Source organism: Ahaetulla prasina, chromosome 1, assembly GCF_028640845.1.
Source record: "Ahaetulla prasina isolate Xishuangbanna chromosome 1, ASM2864084v1, whole genome shotgun sequence".
Classification (NCBI taxonomy): Eukaryota; Metazoa; Chordata; class Lepidosauria; order Squamata; family Colubridae; genus Ahaetulla; species Ahaetulla prasina.
Window position 1 is genome coordinate 126337458 of NC_080539.1, and position 12867 is coordinate 126350324.

The following is a 12867-nucleotide window of genomic DNA, read 5'->3' on the forward strand; positions in this document are numbered from 1 at the left end:
CCAGATCTGTTTCCAGTGAGTTACAGACAGCTCAGACCTAATCAATATATATTTGAAACTACAGGTTTTTTTTTCTCCCAGCATAAAATATTTTATATTTAATTGCATTTGCCACCTGGTTGACCATTTAACCTGTTGAAAGAGATCCTTTGGGAGCTTTTGACAACTGTCTTTGGGTTTTCCTAGCTGAATAGTGTAGTATCATCCACAAATACAGTATGTTCATTGCTGATTCCCAAGTCTAGAACATTTGTGATCAAGTTATAAAACAGAGGTGAAATCCAGCAGGTTCTAACAGGTTCTGGACAACCGTTAGCGGAAATTTTGAGTAGTTCAGAGAACCAGCAAATATCACCTCTGGCTGGCCCCAGAGTGGGGTAGGAATGGGGATTTTGCAGTATCCTTCCCCCCAGGAGTGGGGAGGGAATGGGGATTTTGCAGTATCCTTCCCCTGTCACACCCACCAAGCCACACTATACCCACCAAGCCACGCCCACAGAACTGGTAGTAAAAAAAAAAAGAATTTCATCACTGTTATAAAGCATTAGTTCAATCACAGCATTAGTCCAATCACAGTTCCTTAATGAATTGCCTTTGCTTTCTATTTTTAACTAGTTAGTAATCCATAAAAGGATATCCCTTCTTAATTTGTTCCTTTGATGATGAACCTTGTCAAAGACTTCTTGGAAATACAAATATACAATGTTAATAGAGTCACTTCCATCAACTTTCTTGCAGACACTCTAAAACAATTGATGAAGGCAAGATTTTACCTTTAAAAGATCCATGCTGGTTTTCCTTCAGCAATACTTTATTTATATGCCAAATTATTTTCACCGATTGCCATTTTTTTCTCCCTGGGGGAATTTGTCTGGAGCAGATATTAAGCTGTCTGGCTTCCTCAATTTCTTTTTAAGAGTTGAATATTGCATTGCATTGTTAACAATATTGCCAAAAAGGCACTAAGAGTTGTTAACCTAATCTTGCGTAGCTTCTTCTCTGGTAATATTATACTTCTAACTAGAGCATACAAAACATTTGCTAGACCAATCCTTGAATACAGCTCATTTGTCTGGAACCTGCACTGCATATCGGACATAAATACAATCGAGAGAGTTCAGAGATATTTCACAAGAAGAGTCCTCCACTACTCTGCTCGCAATAAAATACCTTATGCCACCAGACTCCAAATTTTGGGCTTAGACAATTTAGAACTATGCCAACTTCAGTCTGACCTAAGCATAGTACATAAAATTATCTACCACAATGTCCTACCTGTCAATGACTGCTTCAGCTTCAACCACAACAATACATGAGCAAATAATAGATACAAACTCAAAGTAAACCACTCCAAACTTAATTGCAGAAAATATGACTTCAATAACAGAGTGGTCAATGCCTGGAATGCACTTCCTGATTCTGTAGTTTCTTCCCCAAACCCCCAAAACTTTAAGCTTAAACTGTCTACTGTTGACCTCATCCCATTCCTAAGAGGTCTGTAAGGGGAGTGCATAAGTGCACCAGCGTGTCTACCGTCCCTGTCCTAACATTCCTTTTTTTACTTACTCTTTTCATGTATCCAAATTATGTTTATACCTTTAACTGTTATCTTATATATGATTGACAAATAAAATAAATAAATAAAACAAATAATTATTTGGCACTGCATTTGATTTGAATGACAATATACATATTATTTTTTGGAAGTAAGCGATTTCACATCCAAAGTCTGAAAAAAACTGGATAGTGGATGTGATTAGGCCCTAGTAATTTGTTACCTGTAGTTTTTCAAGATCTGCTGGAATATCTTTTCTTGTACAGTAATTTGCTTTAGTTGTTCTCTCCATGAGAAAGTCAATACAGTTCAGGTATCTGTCCTATATCTTTTGTATGAAGGGATGCAAATAATTCATTCAGTTTCACTGCAATCTCTTTCATTCTTTTGTTGTTTAATGGCCCAAACACTTTCCATTCTGTATTTATCACACACATACACACAATCCTTCTTTTTCCCTTTCTGGTTTGTGCTTTATTTTACTTCCCTTGCTAAGACAGACTTTTCCTTTCTTAACGGACAATTTTTTTCTTTTTTCTGAACATCCACAGCTTCCTGGACTACTAGAAAGCCATATCGGCTTTTTCCAGTATTCGGCTGATCTTTTTTTACTATTATTATAGATAGTTCTTGACTTACAACAGTTCACTTAGTGACCATTCAAAATTACAACAACACTGAAATAAATAACACTGAATTACATTTCAGTTGCAACAATACTAAAATAATCATTTAGTGACTGTTTTTCACATGTACGACTGTTGCAGCATCCCCATGGTCACATGATAAAAATTCAAAACTCATATTTATGATGTTTCAGTGTCCCATGGACGGTCATGTGATCCCCTTTTGTGACCTTCTGATAAGCAAAGTCAATGGGAAAGCCAAAATTCACTTAATGATTCTGTGTCTCATGTGACACCAGCAGTAATTCACTTAACAACTGTGGCAAGAAAGATCGCAAAATGGGGCCAAACTCACTTAAGAACTGTCTCATTTAACAACAGAAATGTTGAGCTCAGTTGTGGTCGTAAGTCAAGGACCACTTGTATTTTGTAGAATATTTTCTAGCTGAACATTCCCTATTGTGGTTTTCTGAAATCTTTATGCACTAGCAAGAGACTTGGCCCTTTTAACTTTTCTTTTCGGACTATTTTCAGATGTTTCCCTTCTGTAATCCAATTTAACTGTTTTTGGATTGTGTTGGTAGGTTTCTATTTGCCTCAATGCAAAACTTAGTAGCATTATCATAATTATTATTATTGTTTATGCTGTTCTGACCTAGGCTTCCTTAGAAAGTATTAGAAAGCACAATCTTAGTCCCACAAAACCTCTTTTAGTTATACAACTGTAAATTACTTCATTTACAGTCCGCAAGGCTTGATAAGCAGTCTTTCAGAGGAAGGTTGTCCCACCTATTCCACTTATCACACCCACCTAACTCATGTGGAACGCTGCCAGAGAGCTAATTTCCAGACGCAGGGCAAGGCCAAACTTGGCACAGAGTCACAAACAGAAGTTTCAAATCTTGCATTGGCCAGATGAACTAATTGCTTCCTGCAAAAGCTCATATCCCATTCGCTTCTCTTTATGTCTTATGGGAGGGGCCAATCATCTCCAAGCCTTACTCCCAAGTTGACCCTTTTTTCGTAATTGTTCTTGTCTTCTGGCAGCTCTGCATGCACACTTTGGGGACAGGCTCACACTGTTCTTCTGCCTTGCTGCTTCAGACTCCGGAGGCTGCACATAACTATCAGATGGCCTTGGCCCCAAGAGTGAGTTCTACTTACCTTTACTACCAGTTCACAACAGGAGTGCACGCGAGCAGAAGCCCCTTGATGATGTCAGGGCGGGTGGGCGAAGCCTCCTGCCAGTTTTACTACTGGTTCTATAGCAGGGGTCGCCAACCTTTCAGACCTCAGGGACCACTAAATTCATAATTTTAAATTCCGAGGACCACTAATATGATTTTTTAAAAAGATAAATAGTATTTAGTGCAATATAAAAATGCAAATAATTTTTCTGTGGACCACCAAAATTTTCTCACAGACCACCAGTGGTACATGGACCACTGGTTGGTGACCACTGTTCTATAGAACCAGACAGAACTGGAAGCAACCCACCACTGCTTGGCCCTCTCTCTGACTCCAATGCAGAGCCCTCATCCGAGCTTTCCCCAGCCCCAGGACTGGTCCAGGTTCCTCCCCAACCTCTTCACTGTCCTACTCTGCTGCCAGCTCCTCTAGCTGCCAGCAGGCCACAACATATGCTGAATCCACAAGTTATATTTTGAAACTGATAATAGTTGCTACTTTAAATGAAGTCTGGTATTGCCTTTCCATTGACTGGTTTCTAAGGTGCAAAGATTTGGGGTGTCTGTGACACTGATTTCAGAATATAGTCTGAACACTGAATCTATGTGAGGTTGGCTCTTCTGCATTATTACAATAACTTTTCCTTTTCCTGATACTCCATGACATATTTAAAAATTTAGGTCTCTTTTATCAAGCGGGATCCATTTTATGACTGCTTTGGTCCATTTGCCATCAGTTCTTCTTGCTATCTGACCAGCCCACTTCCATTTCCATTATTTTATTCTTTCGATGATATCATCAATTTTCATTTGTTCTCTATGTGCAGGTCTTTCCATGTAATGCCAAGCATGTATCTTTCCATGGCTCTTTGCGCCACTTCCACTCATTCACACACACACACAGAGGGAGAGGGAGATTCTATGAAGGAATATAATCAACCAATATTTCCTAATGTTAGGTTTCAAACTGCCTTAGATATAAAGAGTAGTGACAACCCTGGTGTATTTTTTCCTATTTTTTTCTATGAAGATTGTATTCAGGACTGAATATATCCAGTTGTTTATCACCATTCCACCAGGTTTTGAGTCTATTCTTCGCTCTCATTCTTGATCAAGTGTACTAGTTTTCCACCAGAATTGGTGATTTATAACATTGGTTCAGAAATACCTATATCTCATATCCTTTTAAAAATGTTGGTCTGACTGTCTATGGAGATTCTCAGTCATCCAGGTCAGTGGTGGGTTGCTACTGGTTCGCCCCAGTTTGGGAGAACTGGTAGCAGCGGTGGTGGGAGGCTCCGCCCACCCACCCAGACATTATCAAATATGCTCTGCACGTGTGCAGAAGTGGTGTGCACATGAGCAAAGTGAGTGCGCCCGAGTGAATGAATTGGTAGCAAAGGTAAATGAAACCCATCACTGATCCAGGTCACGGTTGTCCCAAAGGTGCTTTTTGAAGAGACAACTGGACTTTCTGGCTTTTCTTTGAAGACAATTTGCTTCTCACCCAAAAAGCTTCTTTAACTGACTGTTTTTTTCCCCTAATATTTTTATATTTGTCATTGATGGCCTTACTCTCGAGTCGTCCTTTTTGCTTCAGCTGCTCTTGCCTTCTGGCAGCTTTTCACATGGGTGCACTAGGAACAGGCTCCTCCTGTTCCTCTGCTTCTCTGCTGTCTGCCTCTAGAGGCTCCGGAGGCCACGCATCGCTCCCAGATGGCCCTGGCCCCATTTCTGCCTCTGGCGGAGAGCCCTCGTCCAGGCCTTCCCCTGATTCCAGGACTGGCCCATTGACCTCCTCAGCCTCCTCATTGTCCAACTCCGCTGCCAGGTTCGCAGGCTGCTGGCAGACCACAACACATATCACAAGTCTTGGAACATTACTTTTGCAGCAACTGCAGTTTGTTATCTAACAATGTAAATTTGGTTTTCACAATGGGTTGACTAGATTTTCTAATGTTATTGGTGCCAACATGGACCTACAATTTCTACCTGCTGCCTAGTTCTCTCTAGCTGTTTGATATAGATGGCACAATTTTAGCACCGAGCCAAGCTACCATACGATTTAAGTTTCTGCTACAAAAACATCTGTTTGTATTTCTAATTCTCAATCCACCTACCAGCAAGTAATCTGTACCTTCAGAGGAATGGTTCAAAAAACATATGGGTTTAACCCCTACCTCCCCAGATTGGGTTCTTGCTTCATTTTCTTATCTCCTGGCCTTGCTGCTTTCTTTTATTATCTTCTTCTTTCTCTCCTCCCAAGGCAGAGAACAAAATTATTGGGCATAAGTATTAGTTTTCTGACTGAATGCCAACATTATGTTGCTCTATCTTCCCCAGAGTTCTGAAAGAACACAACAGTGCAGGCTGTTCTCTATAATCATGGGGTGAAATCGTCTATAAGGGGCGTGCATAAGAGCATAAATGTGCCTTCCGTTCCTGTCCTATTGTTTCCTTTCATTATATCCAATTAATATAGTTATCACATTCTTATGCTCATATATATGCTTATATATTATATAGTTATTTTCATGCTTATGCTTATATATACTGTTGTAACAAATAAAATAAATAAAATAAATATTAACCAAAAATAAGGAATTCAAATAATAAAACCCAAAATGAGCATGTGATATTGGGTGATCAACATCACAAACCATTCTCCTTTATTGATATATTAGTCTTTTACATAGCTAATTTAGTCAATGGATAGTTAAGAGAATATACATAAAAAAAAGAGGCTACCAGTGTTACATTTTTATCCAGTTATTGACCCTATTATTTATAAGTTCCACTTATGTGCAATCTATCTTTCTTTCTTTCTTTCTTTCTTTCTTTCTTTCTTTCTTTCTTTCTTTCTTTCTTTCTTTCTTTTTCTTTCTTCCCTTTGATCACATGCTCAAGCTCCTCCCACTTGCTTTGATCAACCACTTGCAAGCAGCTATAATCAGTTGTCCTGAAGGAAGCTATTTTGCACAGAAGAGGGCTTTATTTTGGAAAATCACACACACAGCTCTAAGTAGAATCCTTTTTCCTATTTTTAGAATTCCTAGGCACCAATTAGAGAAGCCGCCGGGATCTTTAGAGAGTCATGGAAATGCTGGATTATAAGGAAAACAAAGCTTTATTGATTTAACAAGATAGGCAACTGCACATTCACATACATACTACACTGGCTGCCACTCACCTTTCTCTCCTATTAGAGCTGGCCCAGGCTAATACAAAAGGACAGGAAGTTCTTATCCAGATAAGAAACATTCAGTTTGCACTTTCTCTTTTTTGAAGCTTTTATAGTTTGGACTGCTGAGCAAAATCTTTCCCTGCACAATGCTAACTGATTAATTGCCACTGATTTGTTTATCTCTTTAGCCAGCTTCTTCAATCCTAGGGAGCCTGCTTTTATTCCCCCTTCTTTCTAAAAGGAATAATGTGCTCACTTCTAGATGATGGCTCCTATCTTTTTATCAAATTTTCTGGCTTTTTACTGCCTCTTATTTTTAAGTGCAGGCTCTATCCTTCCAGAGATTTTTATTTTTCTTTATTGCACAAGGAAAATCAGCATCCCTTTCTTCTTCCTATTATGAAATCCTTTTTTCAGCCATACCCACCAGATCTAAAATGTTGCCTTAAGTTTTCCGACGAGCCCTGAAGTTGTGTTTATACTTGTCTTTAACTGAGTTTAGTACTATTGAATGTAGAGTGCTTTCTGCTTTAAACTGCTAACTGGATTTATACACACAGTATTTAACAGTAACAGAGTTGGAAGGGAGACCTTGGAGGTCATCTAGTCCAACCCCCTGCTCATGCAGGAAACCTGCACTAGGGATTCGAACCGCAGAACTGCTGACCTTTCTGATCAACAAGCTCAGTGTCTTAGCCACTGAGCCACCTAGTCAGGCTATTATTGTTCTACTGCATTATCATAAATGAAATGCTGTTCCATGCCACCTTTGGAGTGTTTAAGAGGTGATTTCTTAGTGAAAGAAAGAAAGAAAGAAAGAAAGAAAGAAAGAAAGAAAGAAAGAAAGAAAGAAAGAAAGAAAGAAGGAAGGAAGGAGGGAGGGAGGGAGGGAGGGAGGGAAGGAGGGAGGAAAAGAAAGATATTTGATGCTGCGCTTACCTGTTTTCTTTCACTAGCTGATTCTGTCAATTAACATAGAATGAAGTTGGAAAACTCATGGAGGGAGGGAGGGAGGGAGGGAGGGAGGGAGGAAGGAAGGAAGGAAGGAAGGAAGGAAGGAAGGAAAAGAAAGATATTTGATGCTGCGCTTACCTGTTTTCTATCACTAGCTAATTCTGTCAATTAACATAGAATGAAGTTTGGAGAACTCATGGAGGGAGGGAGGGAGGGAGGGAGGGAGGGAGGGAGAGAGGAAGGAAGGAAGGAAGGAAGGAAGGAAGGAAGGAAGGAAGGAAGGAAGGAAGGAAGGAAGGAAGGAAAAGAAAGAAAGATATTTGATGCTGCGCTTACCTGTTTTCTATCACTAGCTGATTCTGTCAATTAACATAGAATGAAGTTGGAGAACTCATTGCATGACTTAGAATACAGATGATTTTGTGTTATAGTAGAAGAGAACTCGGGAAGTCAGCTGAAAGCCACAGATCCACCTTGTTTCATCTCCTACAATGGATTTCCATTGAGAATTGACTGTAGAAACTCGCTACATAGTGGTGGTGGGGGAAATTATCTGAAACTATCTCTTCGGCACAGATAAAGATGACAAGAAACTAATAATAACAGCCTCAGAAAGTTGAAGGAGGGATTTGTTTTCCCCTCCCAGGAAACTCTAGAGGGAGATATCACCATCTGTTTCTTTCTTTATTATGCCGCAGAGACAGATTAACTTGTCACAGATTTTTTTTCCCCTTTCTTTCTTTCTTTCTTTCTTTCTTTCTTTCTTTCTTTCTTTCTTTCTTTCTTTCTTTCTTTCTTTCTTTCTTTCTTCCAGCCATTGGAACAAACTTAGCTTATCTGCTTCACATGCAAACACTTCTTTGCTTCCCAAACTCCATCAGATCAGGAAACTCGATCAAATAGCTAATTAAAACACACTCTTGAACAAATAAATGAAGACATTGGCATCTTTTAAAATATTTTCTTGCCCGCCTTAGAATTGGGGGAAAAAGGGGCGTGCATAAGAGCACAAAAGTGCCTACCGTTCCTGTCCTATTGTTCCCTTCATTATATCAAATTAACATAGTTGTTGCATACTTTTGCTTATATATATATATTTCTTTTATGTTGTTGTTTTATGTCGATGTTTGTGTATACTGTTGTGACAAAATGAAATAATAATTAAAAAAAGATGCTAATCCATTTCTACTCTTTGGGCCACATTTATGAAATTTAGCTAACAGGAGACTCATCTGCTAACAACAGCGTGGGCTCTATTTATATTTTACACTCATTCTTTTCAATCTGTTGGAAAGGAATGGAGAAGGGAGGGAGAAAAAACCTCAGTCCCAATTTAGGTTTACTGTGCAAAAATTGTGTTTCAAAACTGTAATCATTCTAGGTAAAGATAACGTTTTTCGGGATTGAATTGGACCCATGTGCTTCTCTTAACTAGACACCTGAGAATGAAAACAGAACTGTCAATATGTCTCCTATCCGGCAACAGAAGTAGCTTAATCCATTTGCTCACTAGCTGATATCCTGCTAGCAGGGAAGCAAGTACTTACTAATTAAGTGCTTGGGCTCTTACATGACATTCCCCCTCCCCCCCCCCAAAATACCCAAAGCAATTGGTTGTGTGGGTTGTGTGGTTGTTAAAGCAATTGAATTTTCTTTTTTTCTTTTCTTTTTTTTTTCTTATCTTTTCTTTCTTTTCTTTACTTTCTTTTCTTTTTTTCCCTGAAAACAACTGTTCTTAGCAGAAATACAGTTAATAAATCAGAGGCCAGTGACTAAAGTAAATGGAAAATAGAAAAGTAATTACTGCTACATATTATTTTAGAGGCATTCAGGAGAATGGAAGTCAAAGTGATGTTACTAATGAAAATTGGATTGGAGTTTAAGTGGCAATTCTTGGAAACAAAACGAAATGGGAGACGTTTTCTATAAAATGTTCAACCTACCTTGTACGAAAATTAGGGAACAATTACAAAACCTATGCCAATCAGTAACTTTTTTCCCCTTCCTCTCAGCTTCACAGTCCACAGTGCATTTTCAGGTTTCATGTGCTTGGTCCTACATTACTGTAAATAGAATTAAGGTGTTACAATGCACATCATGCTAAACCACAAGCATGCTAACAGTATTTAAGATGATTGTGAAATTCTCCAATCAATATATATGGAGCGTGTATTCAAGGAAGTAAAACAGAATGTTTTCAAACTCAGTATCTGGAAATTGTTTGGGGTGGGGGGAACAACCGCACCACATGGATTTCACCAAAACTGACTTCTGGTGACTTTCATTTAATGTGTGGAAGTTATTTATTTATTTATTATTTATTTATTATTTCAACTTTTATACCGTCCTTCTCCCGAAGGACTCAGGGTGGTTTACAGCCAAGTAAAAAACAACAATACAATTGTTAAGAACAATTTTAAAAAACTAATTTTAAATTGGCCAAAATTGTAAAAATTTGCTAAAACCCATTAAAAACTGATTAAAACTATTAAAAAAACTATTAGGCTAATCCTGGTCGATGAAATAAAAGAGTGTTCAGCTCACGCCGGAAGGTTCGGAGGTCAGAGAGTTGGTGCAACGTTGGAGGTAGTTCGTTCCAGAGGGCTGGGCCCCCCACAGAGAAGGCCCTCCCCCTGGGGGTCGCCAGCCGACATTGTCTGGCCGATAGCACCCTGAGGAGACCCTCTCTAGGGAGCGCACTGGTTGATGGAAGGCCACCGGTGGCAGCAGGCGGTCCGGTAAGTATCCCGGTCCTGAGCCATGGAGCGCTTTAAAGACGGTCACTAACACCTTAAATTGCACCCGGAAGACAACCGGAAGCCAGTGCAGCCCACGCAGGATAGGTGTTATATGGGAGCCTCAAGCCACTCCCTGGAGCCCCATGTACAGAGCGTTGCAGTAGTCCAGACGGGAAGTAACGAGGGCATGAGTGACTGTGCACAGGGCATCCCGGTCTAGGAAGGGACGCAACTGGCGTATCAGGCGAACCTGATAAAAAGCCCCTCTGGCGACGGCCATCATATGGTCTTCTAATGACAGCCGTGCATCCAGGAGGACGCCAAGATTGTGGACCTTCCCCATGGGGGCCAATAATTTGCCCCCCACGGTCAGCGCTGGAATCAATTGATTATACCGGGATGCCGGCATCCACAGCCACTCAGTCTTGGACGGGTTGAGTTGGAGCCTGTTTCTCCCCATCCAGACCTGCACGGCCTCCAGGCACTGGGACATCACTTCAACGGCTTCGTTGGGGTGGTTAGGGGTGGAGATGTACAGCTGCGTATCATCAGTGTACAGATGACAACTCACCCCAAAACCACGGATGATCTCACCCAGCGGCTTCATATAGATGTTGAACAGGAGAGGCGAGAGAACCGACCCCTGCGGCACCCCACACAGGAGGTGCCTCGTGGTCGATCTCTGCCCCTGTCAACACCGTCTGTGTCCGGTCAGAGAAGGAGGAGAACCACGGAAAAACCGTGCCCCCCACTCCTAACCCCTCCAGCCGTTGCAACAGGATACCATTGTTATGTTGTTTTGGGATGTATAAATAAATGTATATGTATATGTATATGTATATCTGTTTTTGTAGGTTTTCACAGGTATAGGTATGTAGGTCTTGGCATTTTTGGGTCTTTTTCCATGTAAGGTTGAGAGTATCTTGGCGACATTTCGACGAGGTCTCACTCATCATCTTCAGGCTGGTGTCTTTATAGAGAGATGGCAGCTCCGACCACTCTTTGCTCGAGAAGCACAAAGTCGAAGACACCAGCCTGAAGATGATGAGTGAGACCTTGTCGAAACGTCACCAAGATACTCTCAACCTCACGGGAAAAGACCCAAAAATGCCAAGACCTACATATGTATATGTATATGTATATGTATATGTATATGTATATGTATATGTATATGTATATGTATATCTATATCTATATCTATATCTATATCTATATTTATATCTATATCTATATCTATATTTACTTCAGATCACTTAGATCGATCAATTTACCTATTTTAATCCTACCCATCACAGAACTAAGTTTGCTTAACAAGGTTCTTGCCTTACAGTTAGATATCAAAATAAGATCTCATGGGGAGAATTAATTCCACATAAAGAAGGGACATAAAGAGAGGTTTCAGAGTAAAGATAAACTATCTAAACAGCACGCTTCTGTCAACGTGTAGCAGTAAAGTGAACCTCGAAATAAAAACACTGTCAGGCCTGGAAACCATACTAGACTTTAGGGTTCCAGACACTGCCACATTTTCCTCTGAGGGGAAGAAGGGGGGCTGAGGAGTATGGTAACATTCTTCAAGCGGTCAAGGTCGGATGGTGTTCACATCTGCAGGAAGAGTGGCGAGAAGATATTCGAATGAACTGGGAGAACGCGGGACCATGTGACCATCAAAGGGATCAGGTGGGTGGGACTCTTGGGGTTTGTATAACTGGGAAAAGAATCCGGAAGTTCAGTTTTGGAATTTCACTCATCGTGTGCCAGTTTCCTCATGCTAGTAAAGAACTCTGAAAAACAATGGCTCTGAGTTTTTTTATGCAGAAGAGGTTTTTCTGGAACCTTGACAAACACAGTCAATTCCAAAGTCATTTCTAAAACACCCTGAGGATGATTGAGAAAAGCAGAAATCTCATTTGAGGAATAAAAAAAACCCCAATTCATAGGATTTGGGCACTGTATCAACTTATTTTGCTTCCCGTGGGCATTTTCCCCATTGTGAAACATGAGATCAGTGCAACACCTAAGGCCAGCGATGATTTCTCCTCCAGGCTTTAGAAATATATTATTATCTTTGTATCATAAGATTTTCTGCAGCAGTTTGGGTTCCATGCTGTTATGCCAAATTGGGATCGTGGCCAGTTGTTAAGTGAGAATAGTCACAGTAACTGGCCATATAATCCCGCAGTGACAAAGCTTTATTGCCAGCATCTCACATGTCTCTCTTTTTTTTTTTTGCATACAATATGGATGGCGAATCAGCAGAGGGTTTGCAAGTCCCTATAGAAGCAAATAAAAGTACAAGGAACATTCTTTCTTTGGCGCCAATCTGTGAAGCAGCGTTGTATTACTGTGGCTTTAACACTGATGTAAATGTTCCTATAACAATTATATATTTATAAAATAAGAAGATATAACTACAAATGAATTAGAGATCTTTTGAGGAACAAAAATAAATTAATAAGCTGAACTTGTATTCCCTCCCCCCCCCTGCACGTGACTGCATATCTTAAGCTCACAGTGGTATATGGTTTATTTTATTTACAACCCACTGTGATGCTTTACCCTTTACAAGCAACTGCAGTGGTTGATTTTGCTTTCCCCTTTGCTTGTGACAAACATTTCTAAG